Here is a 19,143-nt window from a genome sequence, read left to right on the forward strand (position 1 = left end):
GACAGAGGCTGTAAATTGCTGAGTCTTAACACAAAATCTTATTTATTGCTGAATCTTAAAGTACTTTAGACTTTACAGCAACTAATGCTTTAATGTCTCATTGAAAAGACTGTTGTAAAAGAAATGGATCAGGTGAGCTGATTATTAGTACAATTAAAGAAAATTTGGGACTCCATTGTCTTTTCTGAAAGCTCTTGTAAATATCAGTTTCATGTACTGTACTGTAAACGTTAGATGACCCTGGTTTGTCTTTGACATTTTCTGTTACTTTTTATTGGCATCTACTTTTATTTTATGCCACCAAATCATATACTAGGTTATGTATATATTACTTCAGGGTGATAAAGACTTGAGAAGCATGTTACTGATTGAACTGGAATTTGGGAGGAGGCAACATATAATATACAAATGTATACTGAACAGAAAAAAAATCCTTTGTATCTGATTATTAGAGCAGCTGTTAGATGTGCAGGTTTGAGCTGTTACATTAAGACTATGCACTTATTTAAGTCCTTGGCAGTTTTGCTTTTATATGGATTTTTTTTAATGTCAAAATATGTGGTGTCTGTAATTAATCAATGCAAATTTATATCTCTAACTTACCATTTTGATAGCTAGAGAAGCAATTAAAGAAATTATAAAATTGTAGACTAATTTAGTTTAATCTTTGTTTCTCCAGGAAGTATATGCTTTCTACCAACTTGATGTCCACCAAAATGGATTGCTAAGTAATGCACTTCAAACAACTTTTCTGTGATTATTGTTTATAGGGGAGAGGACTGATAATATACAATGTCTGTTTGCTACAGATTTACTGAATACTTACATTGAGCTCAATTGTGTCTTTAGGCACATTCCTGAGGGTATGTCTACACTACAGTTTTTTTCGGAAAAACAGCGTTTTTCTGAAAAAACTTGTTACATTCACACTGCAGTCACATTCTTTCAAAAGAAAATTGAAAGAACTGAGGGACTTTTCTGACATTGATAATCCTCATTCGATGAGGAAGAAGCGTTTTTCCGAAAGAGCTCTTTTGGAAAAAGGTGTATGTGGATGGAGAAGAGGGAATTCTTTCAAAAGAAGAAGAAAAAGGAAAAAGCGCAAGTGGCCACTCTGTCCATAGTAATCACAGCTTAAATGCAAGATAGCTTCCATTCATTGTAGATGCTATCTTTCAAAAAAGCAGATCACCTTTTCAATGCGCTTTTACAGTGTGGACACTCTCTTTTGGAAGAAGTTTTTCCTGAAGATCTCTTCTGGAAAAGCTTCTTCTGAAAGAAGCCTGCAGTCTAGACATAGCTTGAGTTATGGGTGTCACCAGGGATAATTACCCTGTCACTAGGGGGAGCACTGAGAGTCAATGTGCCTCAAAGACACTATGTGCCTCAATGTGTCTCCACTACTCAGTTTCATCAGGGTTTCCCTCTGGCACTTGGGAGAAGGGAGGAGTATTTTGCTATACCCTTTAAAAGGGTGCTGCATGCTTTCCTTATCCTTTGCTACATGTTTGGGTAACTAGGCTGGCAACCTATAGTGGGGCAGAGACATGGTCCCTATTGCTTCCTAGGGCAAAGTATGCATCCTTGATTCTTATAATTCTTTAGTTGTCAACTGTGTGGGGGTCTTAATCCTGATCCACAGAAGTAAGAAAGAGTTTTGTCACTGTTTTGGTTATTGGAGTCACTAGCATTTTGTACCATCTGTGTACTCTGTAGAAAACTGGGAATGTTCCAGTATGTCAAAATATGGGGTCCCAAGAAGGCTTTTTCCTAATGGCATTTAAATGACAATGTTTTTTTCTTGTTTGTGATCAATATGTCAGTGCATGAGTCCAAAAAGTGTCGTCTTATGCAGCATTTTTGGAAGAACGTGAACTGAACTTCACGTAGATTTGCAAAACACTGAATACAGATACATTAGTGTTGTGTTTTCACGTATGGAAAGTCTCTTATTGTGTGTAGCCTATGGGCCAAATTCCGCTTCTATTGACACCGCAGAGTTACTCTTATAACATGCCCTATGATTCTAAGCATGTTAATTTTCACACAACTGTGTACCTAGTATATTTTGAACTATTGTGTGAACACTTCAGACAGTAGCACCAACTCTGTGGATGCTCCAGGGCTCAGACACCTCTGAAAAAAATAGTGGGTGCTCAGCACCCACCAGCCACAGCTGTTCATTGGCAGCTGGAGCTGGCTGCCAATCAGCTGGCTGGTGAGAAGTGTTCAAAGGATGACAGAGGGCAGTGAACTGTGAGTGAACAGGTTACTTGGGGAAGGGGGTGAAGCAGGGGCAGGAGGAGGTGGAGCTCAAGGCAAGGGACAGAATGGGGGCAGGGCCTCAGGGAGGAGTAAGAGCAGAATACCAACTAGGAAATGATAATCAGTGCCTGTGACTGCAAAAGAAACTAATTCAAATACACCCTTGATTTGAGTGATTGATTCCACTTTAGTTTACCTATTGGTGACAAACCTAATAACCTGTCTATCTATAGACTCCATTATATTACTTAAATACAGTTTTTGAGGCGGCCAACAAGGAGAATTTTATTCTATAAAGAAATGAACAAAAGTAAAATATGCCAACTCCTGAATGATCTGATTACCAAATCGACATTCAGAATGCCTATTCTAGTATAAATCGACTGTCAGCAGCACATCCAAATATTTATATACCTTGACTTATATCAGATTATAGCTACTACTGTGATACTGACATTCATAAAAGACTTTATATTTAGCAGTCATTTTATTGTCTTTTTTGCTTTTAATAATATTTTGCACGTATTTTTCCAGAGAGATCAAAGTACTTTACTAAGGTGGGTAAGTAGTATCCTCGTCTTACAGTTGGGGAAACTGAGCCATAGAGTAGTTAAGTGACTGACACAAGCTCACACAAAGTCTGTGGCACAGCCAGATCTAGGACCTTCATTCTCCTCACACTAGCCATTGGACCATGCTTCCTGCCAGCTATATGGTCTCGTTCCATTTCAAACTCTAGTTGAAACTTTATCTCTATCTGAAACTCTATTCTCTTCTAAAATGACTGAACTGTATATAAAACAGTCATTGGCAAACCATCTAATATGACTAATTATGTTTCATACTAATTTTATTGGCACATCATTAACACCAATAGCAGACTTTAAACTGATCCCCAAAAGGCACCAGAAGTAACCTTTACAATGTATTTATACTCACATTATGAAATAAGTACATAATGTGCTTTGAAATCTGCAGATGAAAACCACTTTAGAGCTAACTATTATTATTATCATCTGGATCAGTGTGACCCCAGTGCTCAGGAAACATATGCATCCTCCTTTAAAGAGACAGTATTTGATGAAGCTAAATATCATCACCATTTTACAAGTCAGGAAACTGAGGCATAGGAAGGAGGAGTGGGTTGGTAAAAGTCATCTAACAGGACAGTGACACAGAACTCAGATCTTCTGAATCCCACGCTAGTATTCTATCCAGAAGTCCATACTACCCTCCAACTATTAGCCACTGAAAGCCCCCCTCAATATCTCTGCATCTATTTTCTCAGCTATTGGCAAAGCCACGAGTAAACGGAGAGACACTTTGATGTAAAAACAGATTTTGGCATTAAATTTTTAGAAGCTGTTGTTAAGTAAAAAAAATAACATTAAGGTTGACAGAGTCCTTTTCAGTGGTACTCTGATTTTTCTGTGTGCATTTGTTTTCTCTTGCTTACTAAAGGGATAAAGTGCAATCCTGGTTTCAGAGCGAGATGGCTGATTAATCTCTCTGCCAGGTACATATGGAAATAAATTAGCAAATGGTGCATCTGGGATTAAACTACTGCAGAGATGATAAATTATTGCCATCTTCCATGACTGTATTACTGAGGCTTCAGTGGGTTCCCCAGTACTCAGTTACTTACTATTCACATGATATCACCATGGTTATGGAATAGAAACTGCCTACCTTTTAAGCAATTTCCTAGGATATGCTTGTATAGGGACAGATTCTGGTCAGCCCATCCGTGCCCACTATGGATGGGTGGGCGGGCGCGTGTGCACACACACGCAAAGAGATTCATCCACCACTTCTCCTTGTGCCACCTCACAAGCTTCAGCTAGAATCCTTATGAGATGTGTTATCCCTGCTGTTCTCACACCCTAATGGGTGGTGGGTGCCTGAAAGAGGATGGGGTAGGTGAAAGTGATCACAGTTCTGCTCCCTACTAGTGAACAAGGGTATTATGCTGCACTCTCTTTATGGGTCCACCCTGGTGCATGCTGCAAATCCACTCAGGGATTCCAGCTGCTAGGTGGCCCCTCTCAGTACTGGGCACATCGTCTGTCTCTTTATTAATATCAAGTAGTGATAGTTCCAAAGAGGAACACAGAATTCAAGAGCCCCTCCCCACACGCATATCGCCAACTTCAGAGCTGGATGTAGCTCTGGATTGCACAGCTGTACCCTGTCTCTGTGACAAACATGGAATCCAAATAGTCTCAAGCTCTGGCTTAGAATCTAGATCCAAACTTCTCAGCGGCATAACTCTTACTTCCCTTGATTCTCCCCTGTCATCATGGGCCATGGAGAGAACAGGATTGCCTGTGTTCTTGACACTTGTCGATCTGGTATTGCCACCCTTACTTCTATGCTGCTGCCTGCGCATTGCGGGGCCCTCAGTCATCAGCTGCTACTCTCCAGCCGCCCAGCTCTGAAGGTAGCAGCACAGAAGTAAGGATGATATGGGATAGTATTGCCACCCTTTTGTCTGTGCTGTTGATGGTGGTGGTACTGACTTCAAAGCTGAGCCACTGCTCTCCTGCTATCCAGCACTGAAGGCAGCGCACAAGTAAGGCTGGCAATACTGTGACCATAAGAACAGCCATACTGGGTCAGACCAAAGATCCATCTAGCCCAGTCTCCCTCAGTGGCCAATGCCAGGTGACTCAGAGGAAATGAACAGAACAGCTAATCATCAAGTGATCTCTCCCCTTTCCCCCATTCCCAGCTTCTTACAAACGAAGCTAGGGACACCATTTCTGCCCGTCCTAGCTAACAGCCATTGATTGACCTAACCTCTATGAATGTATCTAGCTCCCTAACCCCCTAAAATTATCTTGTGACCTCTCTGGAACTCTAGTTCCTCAGCAGTTCAGGGTGTGGTTCCCCTGCTGGCATCATCTACTCCCCACCCCAAAGGTGGGCAATAATTTTTGCCCAGGGGCCGCTTCAAAAAATGTTTAAGTAGCTCCAGACCACCCCAGAAGGGGTGGGGCCTAAACAGGAAGGGATGGGGACTAAATGGGAAGGGGTGGAGCTATCCCACCCCCAGACCATGATTGGGGGACCCCCCTTACCCTCCCTTCCCAATAGGCACCCATGCCCTGGAAGAGGCTTGGCATGCTCTCCCATCCCCAATCAGGGCCTGGAGATGGGGAGTGCAGGAAGCCTCTTCCCACCTTGCAGGGCCAGGACAGGGTGAAGGAAGCTTTATACAGCTCCCCTACCCCCAGGCCTGGTGCTCCAGGTAGGGCGGGAGGAGGCTTCACAGCTCCTCCGCCCCCAGGTCCTAATTGGTCTGGGGGTGGGGGAGCAGCAGATCCTCTGCAGGCCGGACCCACCTGCTCGGCGGGCTGGATCTGACCCGCGGAGGACCTTTTGCCCACCCCTGCCCCACCCAATCAGTTCCTGTCAGTGCAGGGGCTGAAGCATTGGAGTCCTCTCAGTCTAGAGATGTAGCCAGAAGGGCCCACTTGGGTGGCCCCCAACTTCAGATGGGTGGGCAAGAATGGGGGAAGCAGGACAGGAGGGATGGGGGTAAGCTCCTGGCCTTGCTGCTCGGCTGGAGTGCCAGGGTGGAGCTGGGTAAGCCCTAGCACCCCAGCCCTGCTCCCTGGTCCTACTCCCTGGTCAAAGTGCTGGGGCGAGCAGGGTAAGCCCCAAAGCTCTGGCCCACCTCCCCCGCTGGAGCACTGGGGTGGAGTGGGGTGAGCCCCAACCACCCCCCAACCAGAACATCAGGGTAGAATGGGGTGATCCCTGAGACCCCGACCCCACATCCTGGCCAAAGTGCCAGTGCAGAGCAGGGTAAGCTGGAGTGCTGGGCAGGCTGTATGGGGGTGGGCCTGGATACAAGTCACTCAGGCCCACCCCTGGCTACGCCCAAGCCTCAGATTCTCTCATTGTCTGTGGCAGACAATAGTTTAGCCTACGGAGGACTTGAAATGCTTTAGTTCAGTGTTTCTGAAAGTATTCCACGTCACTTTCAGAAACAAATTAACCGGCAGCCCCAGTTTGTGTATTTACTGGAGCTGCGGCCACGGAGCCTCTCGGCTCCCATTGGCTCCGTTTCGTCCTTTGCAGCCAAGGGTAGCCGCGGGAAGCTGAGATGCTTCTATATTTGCTCTTACTGCACTCTTTGTGACAGAATTAGATACCTATTTATGGTAACCAGTAACTGATGGCAAGTCTCAGGGAAACAGCTTATTTCGAAATTGGGAACGTCTCCACAGCATTCCTCATACAATGAGGGGTACAGGAGTCGGAGTAAGAAATCCTCCAGCTTGACAGTATTTTGACACTATTTTGAAATAGTGTAGACGAGGACTAAGTTATTTCAGAATAGCGCTAGGTATTTCAAAATAGTGTTTCAGTGTAGACATACTCTTATAGACAACAGAAGTACATAGAGCAGCAAGTTCAAATGGAGTGAGTGCAGAAGGAGTAGAGTAGGCCATGTTCCTGAATTTTTGCTAGAAAAGTTGTGCTGTAAAAGTTGTTGTCTTTAACACTTCCACAATACAATGCTTAGCCAGAAAATTTCTCTCAGAAAGAAATCTTTCTATTTTCTTTTCTTCCCAATGTGAGCTGATGAGCAAAGGCACACCAGGTTGAAAAACTGAAGAGTTAACTATGGTCTAACAGTTTACTTCATTGCATTGGTATCTGTGATCTTTACCTGTGGGTTTAACATATTTTTCCAGAAGGACACAGGCAATGTACAGCAAATTTTATCTAAGAATGCAAAGCTTTGTGTGTTGCGAATGAGTTTCAGGAAGGATAGTTCTAAGTTGGTCAGTACCATGTACAAACAAGTGTAGTAGCTGAGCTTGCTAGGGTAACGCTGGTTGTATATTTCTGGACAAATGTGACTCAATATATTAAATCAGTTAAAAAAGGTCTTATCGAAGTTCCCCTATTTCCAGAGGTGTATCTTGGTTTTTCATGATTGCTTGTGATTTAGTTTTTCCAGGGAAAGGAACTATAGAAATGAACTGATGCTGCAGCTGATCACAATGAAATGGGGAAGGAGGGTGCTTTGGAGAAGAGAAACAAACAGCACTGACTGTGGGTGATGAGTGTTGTCGGGAGTTGTTGTCTGGGGTACTGACTGTTATGCATCACTTTTTATAACATGGATTTTAATTGGAAAGCATTTTCTCAAGGGCAAGGAGATGCAGCGCCTTTGCTTCTTCCCTAGGGTGAAATTAATCCAAAGTGTGGAGGGTCCATGCAAGACCCTGTGCTTCACATAAACCTCAATGTGAGACTATTCAGGCACTAGGTAGAGGCTGCACTATGGCAGGAGTCTCTGCACTAATTTGATTAGGCTCAGGTGCACGGGACCATGAGGGCATAGTTATTATCATAGTTATTCATTATTGTATTGCTATAGCACCTAGGAGCCTAGCCATGGATGAGGCCCCCATTATGTTAGGCACTGTGCAAACAGAGTAGAAGACTGTCCATGGGCAGCATGTGAACCCTCCCTTCAGGGAGGCTACTCCTGGTGCTCCCCTCTTGCAGCAGGGGCCCTGAGGGAGCCCTCCTCCACAGCCAGAGAAACCCCAGGCTGGCTGGAACTCAAAGCTCCCCACCACGAACATGGAGGAACCTCAGGCTGGCCCCAGATAGTCAACCAACCTGAGCCCCAGCTGTGCTGGCTGGCAGGAGTAGCCCCAGCCCTGCATCCCATGGCAGGGCCTTCCCTACCCAATTACTCCCGCTGCCCATGAAACCAGTGTTCCCTAAGTTTTTCCATCCATGTATGGAATAAATGTTGGTATGTGCACCAAGGCACGTGCAGATGTTCACCACCATTAGAAACACATGCTACTGGCTCTGGGCACTGTGGGCGCTCTGCTAATCAGCTAGGTATCATTTGAACCTCTCCTGAATGCCTTCACAAGCATTCAGTTTAGAGGGAACAGTGCATGAGATTATTTGTGACACTTTCAGGGCTACCAAGGGGTACAAGCTGAATCATTACAGCTTGCCTACAGTTCAAGGGAGCCTTCTTTATGCCTGGCAGGGGAAACCTGCCCTGCTGGCTGCTGATAACATAAGGATCCTACTCTGGGATTAGGGATGTTAAATATCGATTCATTAATTGAATAGTCAATGGGTTTTCCATCGACTATTCGATTAGACAATTAGTTGATAAGGACTAGCATGTGTTCTGCCTTTGAAATGTACAAGAGTCCCAGCGGGCTCTTGTTAATTTCAAAGTGGAATCGCTGTGTGGAGCCCGGGGTCAGTGGGGGACTCCCCACTGGTCCAGGGCTCCACACGTCCTTTAAATCTTTTAAATGCACAAGAATCCCTTCTGGGGCTCTTGTACATTTTGAAGAGAAAGTGCCACCGCTGTGTCCCTGCTTCCTCCCATGGAGCTGGGGGGGAACCGGCTTTGTGATAGAGACAGCAAGAGGGCGGAAGCAACTAGTCCACTAGTGTTTACTATCTGATAAGTTTTTGCTTATCTGATAGTCGACTTGTTGATTAGTTGCTTACATCCCTATCCGGGATCCAGCTCTTTCCTTCTGCAGGCTAAGATTTTGCACAGCCCAGCCCTTAGGTTTCCTCGGTGAGTCTGTGGAACAGAGCACAGATAACCTGTGGCTAAATCTATAGAAACAGTTAGCCCCCAGTTGACCAGATAGATGTTTATTTGACAAAGCAGAAATTAAGATTGAAATAGAAGCAAGATTGGAAATGTATAAAAGACAAATATAAAATGCAATCTAGAGTCTATATTAGTTAGCAAGGTCATTTTCTGTCTAGTAAGGTATTTCTTGCGCAATGGTCAGCCTATACAGCATTTGTCCAGTTGAGAAAGCTGGTATCCCCTTTTCAAGGGACACTCATGCTAGAAGTGTGTTGCCCCCTCCATATCATCTTTCTTGTATCCTTCCTTTCTTTTTCCTTTTATAGAGTTCTGGATCTTTTGTTCTGTTTCATAATTTGTGCATTACATTAAATTCAATTCACCCTGATGGCCTTCCAATTCAAGGTCTTTTTCTTGGGCTCTTTTGTACATTATAAAGGCCTACTATGCCCGCACCTTGTCTCCACTATTAATGCTTAGGTAGGCTGAGTTGAAAAATGTCAGTTGTTCTCAGTCTTCATTAAACTAGCTCTGAGAACCACCCTGTCCCAGATGACCAGTATCACTTCCAGCAGCTTTGGGACACAGAATTCCACACGTTGCAGAATTCTTAAAATTCTCCACACACATGCCCTGCAATAACCATGTCAACTAGTGGGTTGTTAGCTTTCAGCAGAGATGACACACAGTCTCCTTGGGTAAAATATCATTAAAATGGTGATTGCAGGATAAACATACCCTTCTGAGCATACCTAGACCAATCTCAGGGCATAAACTGATAATAGGGTACCCCCAGGGGTGTCTGGGTCACATACTCTTTGCCCCACAGACCTTACAATCTAAATAGACAAGACAGACACAGAATGGGAAGAGGTACTTGACATACAGGCACAGTGAATCATGGGATAACATCATGTGGCATGTTAGTACCAAAATTTTCCTTCCTTCTTCCCTCCCTCCCAACCTAGGAGGGGATCAGCTAAATGCAAGAAAGAGGGAACAAGGAAAGGAAGGGGGTGAGTGGGGCAGAGGAAAGAAGAAGAGAGTAAGAGGAGTGATGTTGAGGTGAAGAGATTGGAAGAAGAGGGAGAGGGCAAATAGACATACAGCCCATCAGCATATGACAGGAAAAAGTTCCATCTGAATTGTGGAACATTATCTAAAGGACTAAAGGTCTCTGCTTTGGCTGCCTCTGTCCTTCACTGGTTGGAATCTGACTGGATAACTCATCACAACTTTCTCTCAAGTCCACATAGCATGTGCGGGGAGACACTAGCTGGTTCCTAGTGCTCCTAGAATTGGGAGTGGATATTCCCTGCATAGTTCTGAATTGAGGGGGTGGTTACAGAAGGGATAGACCTGGCTGGCATTTCAGTGCAAGAATCCTGGCTTTAGTTGTCTCCCTGAGAACTGGAGCTTGGTTCAGAAGCTGTCATGGCAGGAATGGACAGGAATCTCCCAGAGGTTGTGAAATAGCGCCCTCGACACTCTGTCACCATTACTGCATCTGCTGCTGAGCCTCTACTCTAGGGAGGTTCTGTGTAATGATGGGGTCTTCAGCCCCATTGCTGCTCTTCTGCTACCCTTTAAATCCCTTAGTAGGGATCAGAGGGAGCCTGTTTTGAAGCTGGGGTCCGAGACACACCAGGGCTCTTTGAATCCCCAAAGCAGACTTTAGCAATCTTACACTAGACCACTGAACACAAAGGAGACTCACATACAATTTCTACTGTTATCTGGAGTCCTTAGCAGCCACAAAGAGAGAGAGCAAGAGTTTGGTCGGAGGGACAATGACTTGGCAATTGGGCCTGTGTTTTTATACTCAGTGTTATTCATTTCAAAATGTGAGTCAGTCATGTTTTGAATGCATACATTTCTAATGACATGATACAGACAACAATACTGCACTTCACCATGATGTATGATGCAGGATGGAGAGAGGGGGGTGAGAGACAGAGAGAGAGAATAAAATAAACAATGGGGGAGGACTTAGTGAAATTCATTTAAACACAGGAATATTTACTAGAAGTAGTTTTCCAGTGACTTTATTTGCAAATTTTGTTTAACAACAACAGTTTTCTTGTAAAATAATAATATCAGGCAGCAAGTGGGACTTACTGTCATTTTTGGCCTTTCCTAATGAGTGTTTAGAACATAATGCACAGTGAGTCAAAGGAAACACTAACTGATGAATGAACAGATTGTGTCGGAGTCATGTATTCTATTGCTCGTTTCAAGGAAAGCCCCTGCAAATTATACATGTGGTTTTTTTAAATGTTCAAAGAAAACTAAAACAAAATTACATTATGAATGAAAAATTAGATGGAAATGTCTATTCCTGTCTCATAAACAGTTCGGGACTAACTCTCTCTAAAATATTCTGCTTTAAGCATGCATTTAATTTGTGTTCTGGGAGCAAAATAAAGTTGCTAAGATAAAACATTCTAATAATGATTTATGTAAATTTATTTGTACAAAGTAATGCTGTAGTTGCCTATAGCAAATTGTTTGGAATAAGAAATGGCATTTATGAGCTTTGCGCCTTTCTATATGAATACAATAGATTATACGAGAGGCTGTGTAAAGACAACATAATTTTACATTCAAAATGGAGTCTGAGACTGTGTTTAGTAAGCTGGAAAGCCAGTTGAGCAGATTGCTGAGCATCTGATAACAAAACAGTCCCAACTTGTTTCTTTACATAATATTTATAGTATGTTTTATTCTGGTTTTATTTTAAATGTAGTTATGTGCCATGGATGACTGCAAAACCAGAGCCATATCCTGCAGTATTAATTGTATACTTGATATCTCATGTGCACAAAATTGCAATGCAAACATAAAATCATGTTTTACAAGTTCAAATATGGATGAAAAGAAGAAAGCAATTGTTATCCTCAGCTGCTTTCAGCAAATGGGGCCAAATTTATCCTATTTGTTTACAATGATGGAGTTATTCCAGAGATGAGTTTGGTCCATCATGTCTAGCAAAATGGAACCCATATGTCAATATGAGCCACACTGCTACATCTGAAATGCTCTCATTCTGATTTGGTTTTCAAAGTGATTTGCATGAGTTACAAATGCGATCAGGGAGGGCATAGCAAAGTTTGGTATGCCTCACTAGGATGCTTTTAGAGCAGTGAACAACAAAGTGGCTTTCTTATGAGGTAGTGTGCTCAATCCTGTTAAGTTACTCTTGTGAGCTGGATCAGATCTTTAATGAAGAGAACTATGACAGTGGCACTATTTTAACAGAAACTGCAGGTTCTGCATTCAAAGAGAACAGAAAATGTTTAACTGAAATGGTTTGTCAAATTCGTAATGAGTACGACCAGTAGAAATAATAGGGGGCATAATAATAGTGAATCACAAAGTTTGGATTCAGGACTGGACATTGCCAAGTTTCAGAAGTGTTTGGATCCAATTCTTTTGATAGGGCCCATTTTCTACTAGGTAAGCTTAGCTGCACTTTTAAAATAACTTCAGGTAAACATAATATAAGAATATGTAGATCTGAATCACGTGTGGGCTTCAAGAACTACATGAATAGTTCATGCCTTTTGGAAATGTAGAAAAATAAAATATTGACTTTGTAACCCAGTTAGAATTCACACAATAATTTTTGCACAGCAAAATTTTCTCTGTTTAGTTTGGACCTAACTGCCCCATGCAATAAGGTCACCGCTATCATGTCTCCTCTCAATCTTTTCTTTTCCAAACTAAACAAGTCCAGTTCTTTCAGTCTTCCTGCATAGGTCATGTTCTCTAGACCTTTAATCATTCTTGTTGCTCTTTTCTGGACCTTCTCCAATTTCTTCACATCTTTCTTGAAATGTGGTGCCCAGAACTGGACACAGTACTCCAACTGAGGCCTAATCAGTGCAGAGTAGAGCGGAAGAATGACTTCTCGTGTCTTGCTCACAACACACCTGTTAATGCATCCCAGAATCATGTTTGCTTTTTTTTTGCAACAGTGTCACACTGCTGACTCATATTTAGTTTGTAGTCCACTATAACCCCTAGATCCCTTTCCGCCGTACTCCTTCCTAGACTTCTACTGATCTTGTGGGAAAAGGGCATTTTGCGCAAAAACAAAATGGTCACACTGCTTGTTTTTGCGCAAACGCCCTAGCACAAAAACGGATCAGCAGAAAATATGCAAATGAGATCATGACTCATGCAAATGAGTTCGTCATTAGCATATTTTTGCCGCGAAAACTCATAGTGTAGATGTAGCCTCTTAGTGTAGATGGCAGGGTTTTATGTTAAATGATTGTGGGAGAGGAAATGATAAAGATCTTAAAAATCAAAACTAAGACATTCATAATAAAAGTATTTTACAGTACATAGTGCCTTTCAGAAGATCTCAAAATGGTTTGGACTGAACCATTCTTGGTCAATATTCTAGCTAATCTAAAGTACCTATTTGTAAGCACCCAATCTACATTATCTTGGCACTTTTTTCCTGTACTGAAGAGATGTCAAAGTATACAGCAGGCAAACTATACAAGCAACAACTAAAAGATCACATATTTTGCTCTTGTTGTTCTTTTGTGGCAACCCTCTTTTTGCCTGGGGCTCTCTCATCCTCACACTCTATGTCCTTTACAGGCTTTTATGCCAAATCCCCAAAGACAGCTGAAAATATATGACAAGTTCATTTTTGAACACTGATCAATATTGCTTCATCCTACAGATCATCTAGAATTGCCTGCACAAAGACTAGCCCTTGGAAAGCAGATGGATTCTACATGTAGCTTCTGCCTCTCTTTCTTCTGTTGTTTCTGCGAAGCAACTCCCTTACTGTGGCAAATCTAAAGCAGGCCTTGTTAATTGTTATCAAATTTGTTTTTAGAGTTAAACCTCTTCCCAGGTCTTTAGTCCAACAAAAACTTTTAGCACTCCCCAAACTTACTCCTGAAAGAAAGGTATTTCACTGTTCATGCTGATGTATGTGCCACCTTTATGGTTAACACTGTGTTACATGGAATAAGGACCAACAATTAAAGTAGAACTTCTCCATCAGTCGCATTGATGTTGCAATTCTAAGCTGACTTAGAGAAGAAGATCACTCTACTGAATCAGTCAATGACAAACATTGCTGGCATAGCAAGGTCAAATTTTCCTGAAAGAAATATATAAAACAATAGGGGAATCACGAAAACCTGTGCTGGGCAGTAGTTCAGATTAACTGTTTTATAATCAATACATTTGGAAAGGAAGTACATTTAAAATTGGTCACAAAAATTGTGATATTGGATGATGCTGATGCTGAAGATGGGGTGGGGGGATGCTTGTGAAGGATCTAGTGTCACCTAAAAGACTTACTAAAGCGCTTTTTACTACCCTGAATCATCTTGGCTTTGCACTGACACTTAGCTGTATACAAAAGAATTATACCTACTTTTGAGATAAATATATTTGACAGTGAACTCTTAACCCCTCTTTTGCACTACTGTTGTTCTAGACTAGATGGTAGCAGTGAAGAAGTAGAAACCTTCAGTTTTTGTGAATACAGTAGAGGGAATGGGATGCAAAACTATGGAACATAATTTTCTGATGAACAAAATGATTCAGGAAAATTACTGTCATTGGAAGTAAGTATTGAATGTAATGAAACCTGACAAATTAGAGTTTAATAGGCCCTCTTTGAGATTAGCTTGAGCCATTAAACTTGCACTCTGACTCCTAAATAGCATTGTCCGATGTTGTAGTAAGGACTTTGGAAATCCTAAGGTAAATTTGACTAAGATGATTTGAAAGCAGTCAAGAGGCCCTTAACATAAGAAAAGAAATTATTCTAAGTAACATTATTTCCAAGAAGGCAGTCTGTGAAGAAACAGTAAAAAAAAAGTAGCATTATTTGGAAAAACATACCAGAGTGAAGATATTTCAAGGAATGCCGGATCTGACGTTCAAATGGCCCCAAATCAATGAGTGATGTGATGTTATTAACAGACGAACATTTTGTTTATTGTGGTGGGAAAACTGATTTACTCTGAGTCAAATAGTTATTCAGAATAAAGTAAGTTAAAATGAGTAGTGTTCAATGGGTAAAGTTTGAAATTAAAAGAGGGACAAGGCAAATAAGAACAAAAAAAGCCCTCTTCCCTCACCCACAATCTTACCTGACTTGTGATTTACTTCCAAAGAATATCTGTACAATAGGAAGGTTAACTTATAGGTTATGAATTTCTCATGCATTATGGTGCAATATTCCAATGATGCAAAGTAAATCAATTTAGTATCCCTTAAAAGATTGCTTTTTCCTTGACTGATTGTGCATTAAAAGCAACCTTTAAATTAAACCCATTAGCACCTGGGACCTGGTCACTGTTGCTGAGGGAGATAAATTACAAAGCATCTATATAATTGTTGGAATTGATATAATCCTTCTTTGGAATTCCATAACAGAGTCTTTAAACAGAAAGACACCTAGGAACATGTATAAATCCTTACTCTGAGATAGAGGATACAACACCCCTTCTTCTAAAGATGAGATGAATGTGCAAAAAGTATACCTATAGTATCATCCTTCAAGATACACTTCATCCCCTATCAGATGTTGGCTGTCCTAAAGTCCCAATGAAGTCAGTTGAGGTTTTTTGGCAGCTGGTACTGAGTATTTTGCAGGATTAGGGCCCTAATGAGGGACAAATATTTGCATTAAAATGTAAAAGGACTAATTTTATTTTTTGAAGAATTCACTTCAGGCCCAAATGCTGTCCACAAGAATACTATAATAGCAATGAGAACCAAATAGCCATTTTCTTAGCTTAGTTTATGAAAATATGAGCACTATAGTAATTCAACAATAAAGTTAAATAAAAAAAACCCCATCTAAACTAAATCAGTAAAAGGTAATGGCTTGTTAAATAAACATAGCATGCAAATATTGCTGTATTTAGCCTGACTGTGGGCTAAATCTCTCAGACCAGGTCTACACTGGGGGAGAAAGTTGAACTAACATAAGCAACTCTAGCTACATGAATAGTGTAGCTGGAGTCAACGTACCTTAGTTTGACTTGCTGCAGCATCCACACTCTCACTGACTTTCCTGTCTCCTCATGACCTTGTGGAATACAAGGGTTGACAGAAGCGCCATCAGCTTAATCTAACCCTAGAAGATCGATCTCTAGAGCGTCAATCTCCAGGTAAGTATAGACAAAACCTAAGTCACTAAAACTACTTCCTGACCCTATCTTCAGGAAGTTGCAGAGGGTTAGCCATTTTAGTTTGTAACTTTAAAAACGAGTAGTTCTGTGGCATCTAAGAAACTAACAAAAGTATATCGGATCATGAGCTTTCATGGGTAAAACCCACTTCATCAGAGGAGTTGGTGCAGGATCTGGAGCAACTTTAAACTTCTCAACACAATCATGAAGTCCAGGGCTGGAAATTTGGCTAATAAAGTTAAATAAAATATAAGATCAAGAGAAATGGCCATCATCAATAAACACCTGTATTGCCCTGGAGCAGAAATATAAATTGAAAACCTTACATTTAATTTCAGATTAAGAAACCAGCATGACTGAAATCACACACTTAGTGGTATTAAAGCTCTGTGAATAGGGATTGTCATTTTAAATTGCATTCATGTTTCAGGCACAATGTCTTCATCTCCAAGAGGTGAATCTGTGTTGCGTGGAGCCAGCACACATGGAAAGCTGGCTTGAAAACTGGCTTCCCCCATGTCCGGCCCATGGCTGCTCCCCATAGCCTCCATGCTGCTGCCTCTCTATCAGAGGCAGCATCAAGGGGTGTTGGGGGGAAAGGGGAAGGTGGCTCTGCAAGATCCGGTGTTCCTGAGAAGTTGGCTGAAAAGATAGCTCCCCACAGGCACCAGCTCCCTCCTCCCCCTGCCTTGCAGCCCCTGATATAGAGGCAGCAAGGGGAGGGGTAATGCATGTAGTCAATAAGATTAACCAATAAGCCCAGGCTTATCAGTCGACTACATATTGACATCTCTAGTAGGAAGGATAATTTTGCACATCATTATAGAAAAGTTATTTATTTCCACCTAATTTAACCATTTGTCTAATCTATATTCAAATTTCGGATATTCAAATATCCTTTTCTATAATATTTAAAAGCTTCAGAGGGGTGGCCAAGTTAGTCTGTAACTGGAAAAACTTAAAAAACAACAAATAGTCTCACTTTATCAACTTATTGTTCTTATCAGCCTCTTGTAACTTGAACAATCTAATTCACGACCTTTTTTTCTTTCCCCCTTCTCTCCCTTTTAATATTCCAGTCATCTGAAGGAGTGGGCTCTACCCATAAAAACTCATGATACCATCTACATGTTTTGTTAGTCTTTAGGTGCTGCTAGACTATAGATTTGACGTTGTTTAGAGATGGCAGCTGCATGTCTCTTATCAATAGCTGATCCTGTAGTAACAGGTTTTGTTTCTATAATGTATCTCATACAAAAAAAACCCACCTTTTACTCTATCTGCTTTCAGGTATCCTCTTTAAAAAGATAAAGTATTTTAGTGTATACAGAATCTCTGTTACCCTTCTTATGTCGCTGACATCCATTATAAATTGAGAAGCCAGTGTTTTTAAAAGCTATTTAGATGTTTTCTGCTGTAACTTTCTCTAATAGATATATTCCCATTGATTGCAGTGAAGCACACAGAGTAGAACAGAACAGATCAATTGAAAAGTAAAGTTAAGACAACAAGTACACTTCTTTTCCACTTACCTTAACAGAAACCAATCAGGCCAGATCTATGCCTGGCGTAACAACACTGAAATCAATAGCTTTATACCAGGGATGAGTTTGGTTCATAGTGTTGTGGTTTTTTGTTTTTTGTTTTTGACCTTTTCAGAGTGTTACTCTACAGGAGCGATCCTATTAAAACAGAACCAGTGATACTTGAACTTGAAATATAGAAAAGGCAATGTTGGAGCGAATATCACTTTTTTTTTTATTAAAGGATAGTGTTGACTTTTATAGAGCGAGGGCACAAGAATTGATTCCAGATAAGTGCTAAATTTAGTTTCAGGCCTCCCCAAAGAGTTACAATCCAGACTTAGCATGACACTGGGACATCACTGCATTCATGATGTGCAGCTGTCCAGCAGGGCTTACATGTCTTTCTATATGTCTATATTTCATGACAGTTTTGAGCCAGATGTCAGCTCATACAGATGTGCTACTCACTCATTCATCAAAAAAAAAATCCATGTAAGATGGATACTAGCAACTCAAGTATACTTCCTGAGCTGAAATAGAGAGAATGTGCTCAGTTTGACAATATTTATTAGCAAAAGTTTCTGGATTTCATTATACTACTCAAGGGCTCTTTACTCAGTGCATTTGCCTCTCAGGAAGGAGGGAACAAGAGCTATGGACTTGAAATGATTTTTCAGCTTCAGCCTTCAACATTTTCACTCTCAGATGCATCAATCTAGGACTGAGAGCTTAGAACACATAATTTGAAGACTGACAGGCAGCAGCACAGCTGAGCATTGGCCATAAGTCATCGCACCAGCAAAGTTGGTCTCTAACCGGAATGGCCTCTTGTTTCCCAGAGGAAGATTCCAAAGGTCTCTGCAGACAAAAGCATGAGAGGGAAAGATAGGGGAAGCTTTTTATAACAAGCCAGTCCCAAGCAAAACAAACTAAGACTCTCCCTCTCCCTCTAAAGATTTGTCTACACTGCAGGCTTGTCATGTGTCCATGCTCCCCCACATGGATGCTTGAGAGCTAGCCAAGAGTCCGCATGCCCTATAGACCCCACATACTCATGTTGACACTGGCATTGCAGCCACACATGTCTGCAGCTAGGATTTTAGTGGGCAAATCCTGGAGTTCTTGGCACCATGCCAACTGGAGACGATGTAAGAGTTAGTTCCTGGCATATTGTGGGAGAACTTTCTGTCATCCCCGAGCCACTGTGCAGATGTGGTTTCAGTCTGCAAACCTATTTAGCTGAGGCACTCCATGCTCTGCACTCTACAATGGGTCAAGCTGTGTGACTGTTGGGTGAGCAGTTTCTACTAGCTGAAGGGGCAAGAAAGTACAGGCAGTCCCCGGGTTACGTACAAGATAGGGACTGTAGGTTTGTTCTTAAGTTGAATCTGTATGTAAGTCGGAACTGGCGTCCAGATTCAGCCGCTGCTGAAACTGACCGCCAGTTCTGACTTACATACAGAATCAACTTAAGAACCCCAAGCGTCCCCAAGTCAGCTGCTGCTGAAACTGATCAGCAGCTGATTCCAGGAAACCCGGGGCAGAGCAACTCTGCCTTGGGCTTCCT

The 19,143-nt window shown here is 41.8% G+C and overlaps 1 protein-coding gene and 1 long non-coding RNA gene across 3 annotated transcripts in view; one reads left to right on the forward strand and one right to left on the reverse strand.

Moving 5' to 3' along the window:
* The window catches only part of FOXN3 (forkhead box N3), a 339,469-nt gene that overhangs the window by 76,101 nt on the left and 244,225 nt on the right, over positions 1-19,143 (forward strand). The gene's annotated exons all lie outside the window — the stretch shown is intronic.
* Positions 18,132-19,143, reverse strand: part of LOC142829094 (uncharacterized) — a 97,151-nt gene continuing 96,139 nt past the window's right edge. The window contains exon 3 of the long non-coding RNA XR_016349602.1: positions 18,132-18,434. This is a non-coding gene — a long non-coding RNA (uncharacterized LOC142829094). The remainder of the gene's footprint in view (positions 18,435-19,143) is intronic.

This window comes from Pelodiscus sinensis, chromosome 5 (assembly GCF_052426305.1).
Source record: "Pelodiscus sinensis isolate ZL-2025 chromosome 5, ASM5242630v1, whole genome shotgun sequence".
Lineage (NCBI taxonomy): Eukaryota > Metazoa > Chordata > Testudines > Trionychidae > Pelodiscus > Pelodiscus sinensis.